This window comes from Myotis nattereri (genome assembly GCF_964212035.1).
Source record: "Myotis nattereri genome assembly, chromosome: 3".
Taxonomy (NCBI): Eukaryota; Metazoa; Chordata; class Mammalia; order Chiroptera; family Vespertilionidae; genus Myotis; species Myotis nattereri.
Window position 1 is genome coordinate 150,686,779 of NC_138077.1, and position 18,030 is coordinate 150,704,808.

The window sequence follows — 18,030 nt, forward strand, 5'->3', positions numbered from 1 at the left end:
CTGTGCATAGGCATCCCAAGCCAGTAGAGCTTGATGAAGGCTGTCAGTGAGGACTTGGAACAGAAGTATTAGGAAGACCTGGGGGTCAGCAGACCATGAACGACTGGAACTAGGAAGTAGCAAGAACAAGAAGTAGAGGTAGTGAAAAGTCCCAATCTCTAGCAGGAACCATAAAAGAGAAAGATGCTTCTCATGACAAAAAGCACAGAATGAAGGACGAAACCAGGTTAGCCTGGGTTAACCAAAGACATTGCTTTGCATAATGAACTAGTAACAAGTGTGTGCAGCAGTTAAAAAAAAAAAAAAAAAAAAGATGGCTTTCCCTGGTATGAAGATATCCTGAACTTGTTTGATAAACTGACATGGATAGGGTTTGACAGCAGGATTCATTGGGGGTTTGAGCTGAAGATCATGAAAGATCATAGCTCATCAAGGCCAGATGGGGAAGTGAAGGTGGTGCTGAAGAATTGCCAGTAGGAACTGAATGTAGATAACAGCTTTAAGGAGGCAGGTGCTTAAATAAATAAATTTTTAAAAAACATATTTTTTATTGATTTCAGAGTGGAAGGGAGAGGGAGAGAGAGAGAGAAACATCAATGATGACAGAGAATCATTGATTGGCTGCCTTCTGCATGCCCCACACTGGGAATCGCAACCTGGGCATGTGCCCTTGACCGGAATCAAACCCTAAACCCTATTGTCTGCAGGCCAACACTCTATCCACTGAGCCAAACCAGCTAGGGAAAATAATATTTTTTAAAAGTCAGCTGAGAATACTTAAGAGATCAAGAAAGGAGGTAATTGACGTTGTTCAATATTCAAGGTAAAACTTCACATATTTACTTCAAACTGAGACTGTAACAGAGGTATAAACATGACAGTTTTGGATCTGGTATGATTCCTGTGCACTCTCTCCAATCAAAACTTCCTATCTGGCTATTAATTCCTTGTGTCTATCAAAACCCCACATTGGGGACTTGACTTCTCAAATGCAGAATACCATTAGGAAGCCAGGAAGGAAGGAGTTAAATAAGCATGGTTGTGGCACAGCTGGGAGTCATTAACAATTAAGTTTTTGGACAGAAACCCAACAGGAAGCCAACTAGGGGCTGCAGAGACACAATAGCCTCTAAAGAGTAACAACTTGATGTGGAAATGAATGAGCTGCCTTTACCAGTGAACCTTCCGCAAAACCTAAATCCCCTAATTAAGAAAGAAGAGCAGATATTGGTTAAGAGTGTATATTATGCTTATCCATAAATCAGCATTCTTAATAAGGAAGATAATGAGTAAGTTAATAAATTCTAGACAATACTTTTTAAGAACTACATAAGATATGGAAGTGGTCCTGTCTAGATTTTAAAACCGTAATTGGTGAGCCAACATTAGGTACCTTAGTGCCTTCAGCCATTTGTCTTTCAGTTCTGTTTCTATTTTTGATGATAAGAAGTTTAATTTTGAAGTTAGAGTAGTAAATCTAGTACTGTACAATGATCTCAGAGAGTTCCCAGGTCCCTTTACAGTTTACTTTGCCCCTGCCTCTGATCCCCTCACATGAAAGATCCTATCTTCTTACTGATCTCTCTTGTTTCTCACTATCCCACCAAGAACCGTACCAGACCTTCATGGTTTCTTAATATCCTCTGATGAAACTCAATTCATAACAAACTTGCAAAAATTTATGGATCACTTTATTTAGTCTCCCACCAATATTCTGTGAGAATCTTCTGAAAAAACGTCAGCCAGTCCTCATTTCTTTCCTCTACTATTTGTAGTCCTTGAAGATATGTTTCATTTCTATCCTCCCTGTTCACTTTGGCACATTATTTCATATTATCTTTGAACTATTTGATTATCTAATATATAAAGTACTACCTTCTACTAAAGATTGCAGACAACTTGACAGGAGGAACATGTGTAATGATTCATTTTTATATTCTATACTTCTTTATACAGTGTTATATACACAATAAAATTAAAGGGTAATGAGTCCTTTCAAAACTGAACTGAGCACCTCCACATAATTGAAACTGCCCATGCTGCTTCAGAAGGTAGTAGGTAGAGAGGAGCAAAAGAGTATACTGATATATGAAATACTAGGCTTGGCTAAAAAGCCTTCTCTGCATGAGACCCTTGAGGAGCATAATATAAAAAGTCAAATGGAAGAGTATACACCCAACATAATTTGTACTTTTTACGTAAGACTTTAGACAAAATGAATACAAGAATGAGAACCATTTCCTTACTTGATCACCATCACTACTGGCTAGCAAAACACCTGACACAATAGAGGAACTCAATCAAGTGTTGAATGACTGATTCAGTGAAAAGAATCAATCAAGAATCAATGAAAATATTAGTAATTGGCTGAATTAACCAGACATCTTTCTTAGGTGATTTAGGAAAATATTAATTTAATAAGGGGAAGGGATATAATTTGAGGCTTCATAACGGAATGCCATACTCAGGTAAAAGTTATGGCCTAAGAAGTAATAGTAAAGAGAAGGTAGTAAAACACTTTTTTAAAAAATATATTTAATTGATTTTTTACAGAGAGGAAGGGAGAGGGATAGAGAGTTAGAAACATCGATGAGAGAGAAACATCGACCAGCTGCCTCCTGCACACTTCCTACTAGGATGTGCCCACAACCAAGGTACATATATACTCTTGACCGGAATTGAACCTGGGACCCTCAGTCCACAGGCCGATGCTCTATCCACTGAGCCAAACTGGTTAGGGCTAAAACACTTTTTTTTTTTTTAAGTGAGAGGACTAAGGGATGATGTGAGAAGGGTAGTCATAAGCCCCAGAGAGTTGTGAGCATTGGAGAAGTAAATATGAAAAAATCTTGAGGTAGAGAACTTGGTGAAGTCAGAAATTTGATAGGCCATCAAGAATTGTTGCAATTAGAACAAATTAACCCAAACAGATTATTTGTATAGTCTATCAGGAGCAGAAAGATATGGAAAAGGGGGAAGGGTCTTGCTTTGGCTAAATGTTATTAAGGAGTATAATTTTCTGAGACCTACTCACACAGACTTCTGTGATGTTACACTCAAGCTCATATGTCCCTGTAGAACTTGGAAGGCATTTTACTGCCTTCATTTGGAAAGTGGAGCCATTGACCTCAAATCCTAGGAATGTGTTACTTTGTTCTCTTATTAATAATAATGAATTTTTACAGAGCTAGCAATATACAAATGCAAGAGGCCTGGACTGAGTTGAAAGTGCTCTGAAAAATGGCTGGTCCAAATGATGATTGTCCTTGGAAATCTGTGCCAATGAGACCAGCTTCTAATCAGCCCAACAAAGTCATCTGATCAGTGTTCAAACTGAAAATTCATTGTAAAGTTTAGACAGACGCCCTGATGATTAAGTTGTATCAAGAGCAAAATATTAGATAAGGAACCACATTTCGCTGACACCAACAATCACCTTCATCCTTTACCTCTTTGAAATGTCAGGTGGAATGCTGTAAGCAGACACAGAGGAGGATGTAGCTGTGCTAGGTGACTATCAATTTATGATCAATGCTCAAGATATTCTGGAAGAGGTGTAAGTAATGCCAATACACACGACTTTTGTGATAAGGTGTTTCCTTTTTTGAGTGATAGCCCCACATTTTAGCAGAATCTTTGGCTAGAAAAAATACAACCTCACATCTCTATCAGTTTTGATTTATATTCATTTTTCTGTATAAATGTGACACACATTTGTCAAGGAAAAATATTCCAGAGAAGCATCTTTTTAATGCTGTAGGTAAAAATTGCCTGTGCTTTCTAATTAGAGCCTATAAAAAGCCAGTTCCCACGTGCATGAAAGCTCCCTAGGGTTACCAATAGCAGACCTCGTAGGAATGTTGGGAAATTCAAGCAGAATCTTTGGGGCCAATCTCGTGCCATCTGCTCAGTATCCTCAAAAATGTTATACCAGAAGGCAGTTCTTCGAGTTCTTAAGCATCTTTTTGACTTGACTCAGTGTGGCTGATAAAAATAACCTACATATTTTGAATCACAATCCCATGCACACTTTCCTAAAAAAATTGGGCAAAAGTTTGTCAGTCTCTCTAGTCTCACTCATTGTCTGTCTCACAAACTGTGCTTAGCTCTAAGAATCACTCGCCTCCTGACTGTATATTAAGAGATGCTGTCATCTTGTTAAAGAGTGTGCCAAGTGGATGTCTCTCTTTGATCACTCGCCCTCTGTTTCTGTGGACTTAGAGTTGGAGCAGCCTCTATTGTTTGAGTGATTAGTCCCTATCTGGTGAACAGAGGTGCTCTTGCTATCAGGGTGAGAGGAATGTCCTTAATTATTTATTATCTACTTTCTGTAAACCCTACTCAAATGTAGAAGGAGCAAGCAGAAACCAAGATGATATCTTAAGATTCCAAATGTTTTCTCTGAAAAGAACATATTCTTTATCAAGGCCTGAGAAAGTGTCTTTTTTCCCCTTTTCTTCAGCGTATGAAATATTTACTTGCTGGGCCGTCTCTGAAATAACCATTTTCCATAGAGCTATAGCAGCCCAGCCCATCAGTGTGCTAGTTAATTAAGTGTGACCTAAACCAACTTGACTTGAGCTCTGCATTAAATGCACAAAACCCATTTGAGCTGACCAGCAGCAGAAGTGGTACTCAGAGAAATTGGAAAGGATTTCTCCCAAATGCTTTCTACTTACTTACAGCACTCAAGTAATGGTTGAAGATTAGCATATGACATGACAGATTACATTAAGTCATGTCTTGCCAGTGCTTTATGACAGCACTATCACATTAGCTTCTTAGCACTGGCACATCGAGGCATGCAAATGTTTTCAGACCCTCTTATTCAAATCTACAGGCTGACATGGCAGCCTTGATATGATTATTAGTCATTTGAGAGACTTTAATTCACGTCATCAGATAACAGGTTCTGCTAAAAGGTTAGAGAAACTGTCTGTTTTTAATGAGGCTCTCAAAAAAGACCCTCAAAACCCTATTACACACCAAGAGCTTGGTTTGACTTTATTGACAAGATGCACCCCTTCTAAGAATGAACTTGAGTGGAATAACTAAATAGGCATCCAGACGTTGGAAATATTGCCTATTTTTTTAGGGAAGACCATCTTGGTTGATTGTAGTTTTCTCCTCCCTCACTGTACTGCCTCCAGCCCATTCCAATTTGACTATGGCCTACAGTATGCAGTGTGGATGACCCTCAGATATTTTTAGAATCTGACATCCAATATGAGTCTAATAGGCATAAAGATAATTATTCCTAGAACATCCGTTACAGTTTGGGGATACGCACTGCTGTAGCTCACAGTAATGGGTTAATGGTGTCTGGCCAAGCGTGGCATGGCTAAGTGGTGATGTGATTGAAGATCATTGGAGTTTGTAATCCGTAGTCTGTTTGCTGTAAATCGGTTTTGTAGTCAAATGTTTTGTTTTATAATGCAGTGATCTGCACTTAGACCCCCAGAGAAACCCTCTTTTCAAAATGCTTCCACATAGATCAATGGAGTTTGGCACCAATGATGATCTTGTTAGAATGAAGGAAGATGGCATTAGGGAAATGAGCTGGTGCGCTGAGATGAGCAGAGAGGCAGGGAGAGACCTCTGCAGGTAAAAAAGGTGTGGATGAAGGAAGAACGAGAGAAAAGAAAAACAAAGCCACACATTTCCTGAAACCTGGGAAAGTGAGTACAAATGCACTCTCCCCTTACTTTCCTTTTAAATTGTTAAGGTCCAAAACAGTGAATACCGAAAAGCACCGCTGGAAAGCTTCTAAGGAGCCATGAGTGTTGAGCAGTCTCTGGAGCTGTTGTTTTAAAAACTACGGAGTGAACTTATCCACTCAGATTCTGGAGGAAAGAAAAATGTAGTTTCTAAGAAAATAAGAAAATATTCAAAATTATTGGAGTTGTGGTTGAGTTCATTCATTTCTATGCCCAGGTGGAAAATATACATTGGCTTAACTGAATTACAAATGTAATATTCTTCATCTTGCCATTTTCTCCAACTTCCTTTTCCCTGCGTCTCTTCAATTTAACAGCTGCTTTTTGAGATCTTCTTGTACGTGCTCTATCTCTGTCCTTCCTTGGAGCTTTTTTTAATAAAATAACCTAAATTATAATGTGCTTTCTAAAGTTATCTTGACTGGAAAAGGTAAGCTACCAAATATGGAAACTATAATGGGGCATTGATAAACTATAATGCAAACAAGTGACGATTTAACTAAGAGCTGCTCTAAAAAATGGTTTCAAGAGAGCAAAGCAATCAAGAAAAAGGCATCACATTTTATAAAGCAGCCTGTTTCCTCCCCTCCTCCTTCCGTCACCCTTTTGCCCCTTTTGCATCCTTACCCCACCAGCCTGTGGCCATGAAACTTCATTCTACTAGACTAAGCTTCAATGCACTCTGTGCGTTTGACAGAAGATGGCTCTCTGGAGAATTTCAAAGCCATCAGGAAAACGCTGCTGATCTTCCCCTGCTCACCCATTTCTTCCTGCCACTCTGACCCACAAAGGACGATCTGGGTGGATATTTCAGTTGTGCAAGCACGTTGTGTCTGCCCTGCGCTAGATTCTGTCCAGTGCTAGAAACTCAAGCCAAGTATACAGTGTTTGTCCTTCATTACCCTCTCCATTCAAACCACAACGCAAGGAGGATGAGCAACTCTTTTTTATGAAGGCTGATTTGATTTTGTGAAAGTTCTACTTTCTCCATACTGTGAAAGCAATAGCAGGCCTTTCCCTGGTGCCCCCTAAAGTCACTTTCCATTTTAGGTAATGTCTCTTCCACCTTCTAAGTCTTTTGAAGACTTTTAATTTTTCTTCTCTCAATTAGAGCTGACCTCCTTTTCAATTTCAATCCCACTATTAAAAAAAATCTTCCATTCCTCTTTTCAGTGATTTTTCTCATGAAAATAACTCGACCTCAAGTTCCAAGGATGGTAGTGGTGTCTTATTCATCTCTGTATGCCCATACCTCACACCAGTGCCTGAAGTATGGCATGTGATCAGTAAGTGCTTAGTGATTAAATGAATGAGTAAATAGAGAAATAACTTCAGAAACTATCATAATCCTATAGGGAGCTTTTTTTTCTCATTCCTGGTTGTATTTTCCTTTTCCCCTCCTAGCAATATGGTGTTTCTCTATTGATGGCCCCTTCTGCCTGCCTGTGATCCTCACCATAAGCATGTATATATATATGTGTGTATTTGTGTGTCTGTATTCCGTATCACAGATTAGGAATTTAGTAATTTTTGACTCATAGACACTTGCCCGTGGATTGTACTAAAATTATGAGCAATGTACAGCAAGCCTTGGTGCTCTAATCTCTTCTGCTTCCTTGACATAGCAGTCACCACTGGAACTTGGATCTGATCACCTGCACAAACTTCCCTTTGATACTGGTACCGGATCCTCCCAATATTTTTTAAATAAAGGACTTAACAAATGTTCTGAATATGTTCTTGGCTCACCTGCTTGTTCTATGGGCCTCAGAGACCAAATCCTGGCTCTTTGGTCTCCAAAACATATAAAGAGTACACAAATAATTTAAGGGAATATCATTTGAATGCCAACATTTAATATCCCCCCAAATTTGTACTGGCTTAAGCCAATTTCCAAGCACGGTGTTCTCTCATTTCTATTCCTCTCCATTTCAGGGTTTTAAAAGAAAACAAACATCTGCATGCATAGATTAGAGCCCTCCCATAAACACATGTTCCTATCAAAACCAATCAAAATGGAAAAAAGAAAGAACAGAATATTACACATTTTTTTTAGACCTGATGTCTGATTTTCATTAGGTTTAACCTTATTTCTTTTAGATCCCAGGCAGAGACCCAATATTTATTTTCCTGGCTGGGCCCTGTTCTTGCCAATATTTCACTCTGGCTCCTGGAGGCCTTTCTAAGGAGTTCAAGGCTCTCACACTCCCTTTTCTTTTTTGCTGCCCCTGGAGACACACATTTGTCACGTGCATCCTTCGTTTCATCTCAGAGTTAATTCCAAGCCCTTTCTTTCCTCCTATTCACTACTTCTTAATTTCTCCCTTTCTTATTGGATTTATGACTGAATACTTTAATTTATTCATCAGACAATGTCTTTGTAGCTCGCTTTTTCTAGTAATTTACACTGGACCATATGCTTTCTGCTGCTGCCTCCTATTATATTGATCTGTAAAGCTTCTGAGGGCAATGATTAGCATGAAAGAAGCTCTGCAAATGAAAGTTATATTGTATCCTATTTGTTCTCTTTTGAACAAAATGTATTTCAGAGTTCTTCAAGTGGTATCAGATGTTTTTTTAATTTTAGCAGTTTTGTATGATTTCAGTTATATATATACATATATATGTATATATACATATATATGTATATATATGGTTTATATATATTTATACATGGAGCAAAGGTAGGTTTGTAGCTGTTTGTATAGAAAATAAGACAATAATTAAGAAATAATAATACAAGAATAAACTCTTCTAAGTACATATTTCACATACTCACAGCAATAAACTTACTTTTGCCCTACCCTGCGTGTGTGTGTGTGTGTATAATCTTTTGTGACACTAAAGACAAAACGTTATATTTTAAAATGCACATGGACTTGAAATTAATATAATCCTCAGATAAAGTTCAATAGCTGTATTTTGTAGACCATGCTGATTCACAAAGTCAAAATTTCTCCTAAAATTCCATATAAAAGGAGCTGAAACCACATAGCAATTAGCTTGTGTGCAGAAAGTATTCTCTGTTAAATCGTTCAGATCCATTTGCATAGGTCAAATAAGATGAGATATTTGTCAACTGTAAGATGCTACAAATACCAATGTAGAAATTATAAGTACACTCCAGGGGTACTCACCTCCCTGAGTTCTGATCTATTCATGCATAAAACAAAGGTAGCATTAATGCCTGCCCCTAGCAATGTCCCAAGGAACACTGAAGAAAATGTGTGCAAATAAACTTTATTAATTTAAAAAATATTGATAAATATAATTTAAGAGACAAAATGTAACATTCATATTCTTTGTTCTCTGTTCATGTTCTTTGTTCTCTGGGTTTCATGGGGAATAAGGCATGTTTATTTGAATTTCATAAGCAAAGCCTTGGCTAGAGTTATCTGTGCTAACTAGTAACATGATATGTCAACTTAAAGATATCAGTGAACCAGAATTATTCAGTGTCACTATTTCGAAATAAGATCTTAAAATTTGTGCCTTTCAATTCTCAACAAAATGATATAATAATCAATAAGTAGTCATGCAACCCCTAAGTTGTTTTTATGGGGCATGGCACATTAAATTCTGGGGATTTTTCATCTCCATGTCATTTTAGGAATTAACCCTAAGCCCAGTCCATAAATCTGAGGATCAACTTCTTCAGATTAGAGGAGTCAGCAACAATAAGCCCTGCTAAGAAGGTTGGAACACAGTTTAACTTGACTTATGCCACCAGCTCTCAACATTACCTTAAGCACTTTCCTCTCTAAGTCTATGAAAGAATTGAAATGGACCATGGGATTGCAAAGTCTTTATCAACAGAACCCTGACTACAAATGCAATGCATATAAAAGCCCACTTATGAAACAGATACAGATGGAACTGTTGGACTTGAAATAAGGGTGAGGTTGTCTAAACCCCTGCTCATCCTATAGCATGTCAACATCCTGCATTTAGAGTCCATAATGCACCTCAGGAAACCATTGGATGAAATTATTTGCCATATTTCCTTTGGCTTCTTCCAAGGAAGTCTTTTCCCTCTCTAGTTTATGTTATCCAAGACCTAGCTCAAAGTCTTTTCTGTCTTCTCTCCACCAATCTCTATTCTCTATTCTTTTTATTTTGAGAAATTTAAGAGATATGAAAAAAGAAGACCAGGAAAATAATAAAACATTAAGTTTGTCTTACTTTCTTTTATTTTAAAGAAGTAAAACTTGCCCTGGCCAGTGTTGCTCAGTAAGTTGGAGCATCATCTCCTACACTGAAGAGTCATGAGTTCTAAGGCTTTGATTCTCGGTCAGGGCACATGCCTGGGCTTTGAGTTTGATTCTTGGCCCCAGTTGGATCTCTTTTCCTCTCTCTCTCTCCATTCTACTCTAAAATGAAAGGCAAAATATCATCAGGTGAGGAGTAAAAATATAATAAAATAAAACTTTACTTACATATATTTAACAATTAATATTATATATACTAGTACATATGTAATATTACCTTTTGAATACATGTGTTTAGTAATAATTATTTTATTAAATATTTAAAATATCTATCTATCTATCTATCTATCTATCTATCTATCTATCTATTTATTTATTTCTTTATCTTTCCCCAGAGAAAGCCATTATTATAAGTTTGCTATGCACCACTCCCATCTATATTTTAATCCAAAACAAAGCAAAACTTATATATTTTCATAAATAATATGTGGCATCTATTCTGCTATCCTATATAATAAAGGGCTAATCTAATATACAAATGCTCATCACTCCCTCATGTCGTCACACCTAGATGGTTCAGACACTCAACACTGGGGAAAGAGGAATGAGGACCAGCCAGGCACAAATGAGCTCACAAGAGAGGAATGGGGACCAGCCAGGCACAAATGAGCTTGTGAGAGAGGAATGGGAACCAGCCAGGCTGCGGCCCAGGAGAGGGACAAGTCACCTGCCCCATGGTCCTGGGTGCCTGCGGCCGTGGCCTGGGTGAAGCCACCCGCCCATGGTTCCCTGCAGCTTGCACCAGCCCGGACGAAGCTGGCCCGGCTCCTGGGTTCCTGCAACTGGCTGGAGGAGGGAATCTGGGTCAGTCCCGGATGCGGGGCAAGGCAGAGGTGGTTATGGAGCAGTTAGGGGTGATCAGGCTGGTAGGTGAGCAGTTAGGCAGGCAGGCAGAGATGGTTAGGGGCAATCAGGCAGGCAGGCAGGCAGAGGGGTTAGGGGTGACCAGGCAGGCAGGCAGGTGATTGGTTAGGAGCCAGAGGTCCTGGATTGTGAGAGGCAGTCAGACATCACCTGAGGGGTCCGGGATTGGAAAGGGTGCAGGCTGGGCTGAGGGAGCCTTCCCCTCATCGTGCACAAATTTCATGCACCGGGCCTCTAATGATTTTATAATAGATACTAGAGGCCTGGTTCACGAATTCGTGCACCAGTGGGGTCCCTTGGCCTGCCCTGAGGGACTGGGCCGAAACCGGCTCTCCAGCATCCCCCGAGGGGTCCCAGATTGTGAGAGGGTGCAAGGCAGGCCAAGGGACCCCACCAGTGCACAATTGGGGCTGGGGAGGGACACAGGAGATTGGCCAGCTGGGGAGGGACTGTGGAGGGGTTCCAGGACATGTCTGACCTATTGTGCTCAGTCCTGATTGGCTGGACCCCAGGAGTTAGTTAACCTGCTGGTTGGAGAATCTGCCCCCTGGTGGTCAGTGCACATCATAGCAAAGGGTTGAGTGGCCTTGGCATATCATTAGCATATTATGGTTTGATTGGTTGAATAGCCAACTGGTCGACCAGACACTTAGCATATTAGGCTTTTATTATATAGGATAATGTACTATCTCTTGTTTTTTATTCCTGCTTAGGATTATGTAAATGGAATATAATAGCCAGGTTGATTAGTTATGTAAACTGTATATAGTCCCTCTATCTTGTACGCCTAAAAGAGGTATTTTGGGAACCTAGGTTTTTACTTCACACAGCTAACCAGAGGCTGCCAAATTTTCTCCAAAATGTTGGTAATAATTCACCTCTTAGAGTTCTCATTGCCAATATGTCATATGTTTATTATTTATTGATTCTTAGAAAGGAATGGAGAGGGAGAGATGAGAGAGAGAGAGATCAGCTGTACACCCCTTACTGGGGATCTAGCTACAAACTGGGCATGTGCCCTGACCAGGAATTGAACTGGCAACCTTTTCATGCCCAGGACAACAAACAACCAACTGAGCCACACCAGCCAGGGAACTATTTCATATTTATGAATTTTTAAATTGTTTTACAATTTGATTCAGAGAAAATACTATAGAAGAGTTCCTAATATTTGAGGATTATAACTTTTATTTGGAAATTATTATCTACTAGAGGCCCAGTGCACAAAAATTTGTGCACTCAGGGGTAGGGGGTCCCTCAGCCCGGCCTGTGCCCTCTCGCAGTCTGGGACCCCTCAGGGGTGATCACTTGCTGGCTTAGGCCTGCTCCTCAGGGGGATTGGGCCTAAGCTGGCAATCAGACATCCCTCTGGCAGCCCGGCAGCCCTAGGGGGATGCCTACTTGCCAGTGGGGAGCAGACCTAAACGCAGTCGGACATCCTTAGCGCTGCTGAGGAGGCGGGAGAGGCTCCCACCACCACTGCTGTACTGGCAGCCATCAGCCTGGCTTGTGGCTGAGCAGAGCTCCCCGCTGTGAGAGCACACTGACCACCAGAGGGCAGCTCCTTCATTGAGCATCTGCCCCTTGGTGGTCAGTGTGTGTCATAGTGACCAGTCATTCCCAGTCTCTCTGCTGTTAGGGTCAGTTTGCATATTACCCTTTTACTATATAGGATAGAGGACTGGTGCACGGGTGGGGGCCGGCTGGTTTGCCCTGAAGGGTGTCCCGGATCAGGGTGGGAGCCCTGCTTGGGTCCCTGGCCAGCCTGGATGAAGGGCTGATCGCTGTTTGCAGCTGGTCACACCCCCTTCAAGGAGGGGGTCCCCACTGGGGTCCCTGGCCAGTCTGGGTGAGGGGCTGAGGGCCTTTTCAGGCTGGTGGGCAACTAAAGCTCACAGCCTCTTTTTTTTTTCTTTTTTTTTTTTTCTGGGATTTATTTACCTTCTATAGCTGTCACTGGAGCTGAGAGCCGGCTCCAGCTCTGAGGCTGTGGCTGGCTGAAAGCAGGTATCTGGGTTTGTTTAGCTTCTATAATTGAAACTCTGTTGCCATCACTGGCACTCTAAGCTCTGAGCCCGCTGGCGGTGGAAAGCAGGTTTCTGGGTTTGTTTAGCTTCTATAATTGCAACATTGTTGCATCTGGAGCTCAGAGCTGGGCTGCGGCAGGAGGGGAACCTTGGCTTCCTCCGTCACTGGAGCAAGCAAGCCTCATGTTCGCTTCAGCTGCCTGGCTGCCGGCCGCCATCTTTTTGGCAGTTAATTTGCATATCTCTCTGATTAGCCAATGGGAAGGGTAGCAAAGTTACGGTTAATTACCATGTTTCTCTATTATTAGAATATATGCAAAAGCCTAAGTGATAGTCTGACTGTTCGACTGTTTGACCAGTTGTTATTATGTGCACTGACCACCAGGGGGCAGACGCTCAATGCACAGGCATGGAAACATGGAACAGACTGATGAATCTCAGAGGGAAGGTGGGAGGTCGGAGGGCCTGAAGAGATTAACCAAAGGTCTTATATGCATACTAGAGGCCCGGTGCATGAATTCATGCCCAGTGGGGTCCCTCGGCCTGGCCTGCAGGAATAGGGCTGAAACTGGCAGTCCAACATCCCCTAAGGGGTCCCAGATTGTGACAGGGCACAGGCCAGGCTGAGGAACCCCACTGGTGCATGAATCCATGCACCAGGCCTCTACTTTGTACATAATTTCTTAATTACACTGAGTCTGAGAATTTAAAAAATATCTTATGTCATTGAGATTTTCTTTTCTGTGAATTTCAATTTGATATCTTGGCTTACTTTCTGACTTTGTTATTTGTCTTTTTTTTTTTTACTGTTTTTTTAATGTTTTTAAATATATTCTGGAAGTTAATTGTTAATCAATTACCTATTATCTGTTGCAAATGTCTTCTCCAGTCTGTCACCATTATTTTATTTTTGTATTACTGTTATTCCCATTTTACTGGCAAAAGAATAGGCTAGATAGAAGACAGTTGAGAAATGAATTCTAAAAATTCATGTGAAAGAGCAAAATATATGAATAACCAAGAAAGTTTCACATAGATGAGCAAAGAGGTGATGTGATTGAGGCAGTTTCTTGCAGTTGCAGGACTAAGGTCCTCATATTTTTGCTGGCTTTTCAAATCAAGGGCTCAACTCAACTTCTAGAGGACACCCACATTCCTTGCTACATGGCCCCTTCCATGTTCACAGACAGTAATGGAGATTCTACCTTGCATCAAATCCTCCTCACTTCAGATCGCTGACTTCAAGAAGAGCCCAGTCACCTTTAAAAGTTCACCTAATTAGGTCTGGTCCATCAAAGATAATCTCCTTTTTGAAGATAAATTGATTTGAGACCTTAGTTAGATCTGCAAATACTTTCAGCAGCACCTACATTAGTATTTGGTTAAATTACATAGAAAAAGTGTATGCACTACGGGGCAGGCATCTTGGGGGTCATCTTAGAATTCTGCTTAATTTGGAAAGTCCCTTTTATCCTTTCTTTCAATCATGATTCCCATGAAATCTCTGGTTCTCAGCCAGGGGTGATTTTGCCCCCGAGGGATACTTGGCAATGTCTGGAAACACATTTAAGTTGTCAGAACTACAATAGAGGCTGCTACTGATGTCTAAGGGGGTAGATACCACAATGTATTGGATCACCACTCACAACAAAAAAAGATCTTGCCTAAAATATTAGTAGTACTGAGGTTTAGAAACCTTGTTTTATATTTATATTGCTTTGCTAGTAGACTTTGATTAGAATTTACCTGGTCCATCTTCTACCATACCATTATTGGCTACCTTTTTCATCATTTACTTTTAAACTAGTCTCTTAAAATAGCATATATCTGAATTTTATTTTGTCTAATATGAGAGTCTCTTTTTAAATCCTTGAGTTTGCTGCATCTATTAGTTATTATTTATACATTTGTTCTTACCCCACAATCTTGGCTTTTTTCCCCTTTGTTTTTGCTTTCTGTTGGATGATAAGCTTTGCTTTTTCTTCCCCTCACCTTCTCCTCCTTTTAAGGATGACTATTCCAAGTTTATTATTTTACTGATATTTACTTAAATGAATATTTTTTTAAACAAGTTAGAATAAATCAGTATTTTTTTTCTGAACAAGATAAAATCCCTAGCATATTTCAAACTTCCCTTTAAATGAACTCTTCTTAATTCCAAAGTTGTAATCTATTCTTTCTTGTTTTCAATGAATTTTATTAATCATAACAGAAATATTAACTAATCTTTTATCATAATTATTAGTTCTTATTATTTATAAATATTAGTAGGAATAGTATATTTATTATATTCCTGGTCATTTCTGCATTATATTTACCACCTTGCTTTATAGATATCTTGGATCATCTACTTTTATTCTGCATCCCACACTTTGTCCTTAGTATATTTAACATCTTGGAAGTAATTCTAAAGTTGATACTTCAGTGAGGATCTGTGGGTAGCAAACTTAATGATCTCTAAGTTGTCTCTTAATATCCCTATTTTAATTTCACCTTCAAGTAATAGTTCATCTTGTTTTTTAATTCTAGGTGTATGACAATTTTTGTTCAAAATAAACTATATTAATTAGATTTCAAATATATCTTGTTGCTAATGATGAGACTGTTGATAAATTTATGTCGTTTCTTTTGGGCCAATCTCTCTTTCCTCTAGTGGCTATTGTGGTTTTGTTTCTTATCTATCATATTCTATGATTCCCTACAGTGTTCTTAAGCATAAGCTTATTTTGAATTCTACCAAGCATTCAATATGCTCTTTAAATTTAAATTTTTGTTTTTGTCATATCTGAAAATGTCTTAACTGTTTCTCTTCAAATATTATCTACTTGCCAGTCTTTTGGTGCTCTGCTTTCAAAACTCCTATCAGAAGTAAATGAACTTCTCCCTATTCCTGCCACTAAATACAGCTAGGAAACCCTGGACATTACATATAAAATAATCATTAAGCATATCGGAAGGTGAAGAGAAGAAGGCAGACAGTTTAGGACTTCAAGACCTTAGGAACAACATGGTAGTGAATTCCACAAGCTTTATTCTTACCACATATATCCCAGACGGGTTGCTGGAGGAGCCATCGTCCCAGAACTAGGGGCATAAAGAAAAAGCTCATGCAAAATTAACTCCTTCTATACAAAAGACTAGGAAAAGAGAAAAACAGAAACTTTTATACAGTAACACTTAATTCCAGGCAGACACCACAGAAAAATCCATGTCTGAACGCCTTATCCCTAGTGGGCATCTAGAGTCCCACCCTTGCCTTACTGCTTACTGGTAAGGTGTTTTCCTGCCCTCCCCCACCCCCCCGCCCCCCCAAGGAATGCATTTGAGAAGGCTGAGTTCCAAAGGAGGAGTTTTAACTAGGAATAGTAACAAGGAAACTTCCATCTCTGTATCAGTGGCAACCATGTGGGGAGCCTAGACTTCCCCTACCACCTGGTGTAAACAGGCAATCTTTTCTTCTCTCTGGGGTGGTGTGGGAGGAGACACAGTGGAGAGCCAGAACTTTCATCACCTTCCCCAAGTCTACCCATCACTCCCACCACTGCAGTGGGAAACCTAGATCCCACCCCCACCAGGCAAGAACAACAAGGCGGTGCTTCACTTCCCCACTTGAACAGCATCAGAGGAGGCCTGCTAAACAGAGGACTTAAATAAGATGCAGTCTCAAAAAATAATACCCCACATTTCCAGGGCACAACTGAACGTCACTCATTATACCACCAATGACGGAAACCTCAATATGAATGAGAAAAGAGAATCAGCAGATGCCAACACTGGTATGATACAGATATTGAAATTATCATACAAGGAATTTAAAGCAGTCATTAAAAAAATACTATGAATGAGCCATTACAGAGATGCTTGAAACAAATGAAAGCCTCAGCAGAAACAGAGTTATAAAAAAGAACCAAATTGAAATTTTTGAATTTTTGAATTGCAATACACTGTCTTTGATCTTAAATAAATTTAATTATTTCTTTTAAATATACAATAGTTAAAATGAGAAACTTAATGGGTGAGCTAAATAGCAGAATGGAGAAGACAGAGGAAAGGGCCAGTGAACATGAGGGTAGAACAATATAAATCCCCCAATCTGAAGAGAGAAAAATAGACTGAAAAAAAATAAAAAAAAAATAATGGAGTCCCAGGAACCAGACCAACCAAAGTTCTAACATTTGTGTAATCCATGTCCAAGGAATGGGAGTAAAAAGGACTGAAAAAGTATTTGAAAAAAATAATAGTTGAGAATTTCCAAGATTTATAAAAGCAAATTAAAACAAAATGTAAATCCATAGATTCAAGAACCTAAGAAACCTCAGAATAAACTTAAAAAAAAAAATGCATACCAAGACAAATAATAATCAAAACTTCTGAAAACTAAAGACAAAGAAAAAAATTTCCCAAAGCAGAAGAAATAGCACTTTACCTATAGAGAAAAACAATTTGAATGACAGTGATTTTAGATCAGCAAAAAATCAAAGTCAAAATCAACAGTAATAAGTCAAGTTGATAATATGTAACTTTGATATTATATGATAAAATGGCATTTTCCCCCTGTGGATTTCCTCCTAAAATTTATAACTGCATTCTAATTATGAGAGAAAAAATCAGATAAATCCCAGTTGAGAAATATTCTACAAAATACCTGACCAGTATGCCTCAAAACTGTTAAGGTCATCACAAACAAAGGAAGTCTGAGAGACTGCCTTAGCCAAGAGGAACCTAAGGAGACATGACAACTACATTAGTTTCTTGAATGGAATCCTGGAATAGAAAAAGGATATTAGGTCAAAACTAATAAAAAGAGAATAAAATGTGAACTTTAGTTAATAATAATGGATCAATATTGATTCATTATAACAAAGATATCATCACACCAATGTAAGATGTTAGTAATAAGAAAAATTGGGTGTGGGGTATATGGAAATTTTCCTGTAATACCTTTGCAATATTTTCTGGAAATGTAAAGCTGTTCTAAAAATAAAGTTTATTTTAAAAATAAGTAACTTATCTAAATATATCAATTAAATTACAATAATTTATAATCACTATATTGTACACCTGAAATTAATATAATATTGTATTTCAGTTGTAATTAAAAATAAATAAAAGATTAAAGACAATTTGGCAGAATGGATTAAAAACATGACAAAT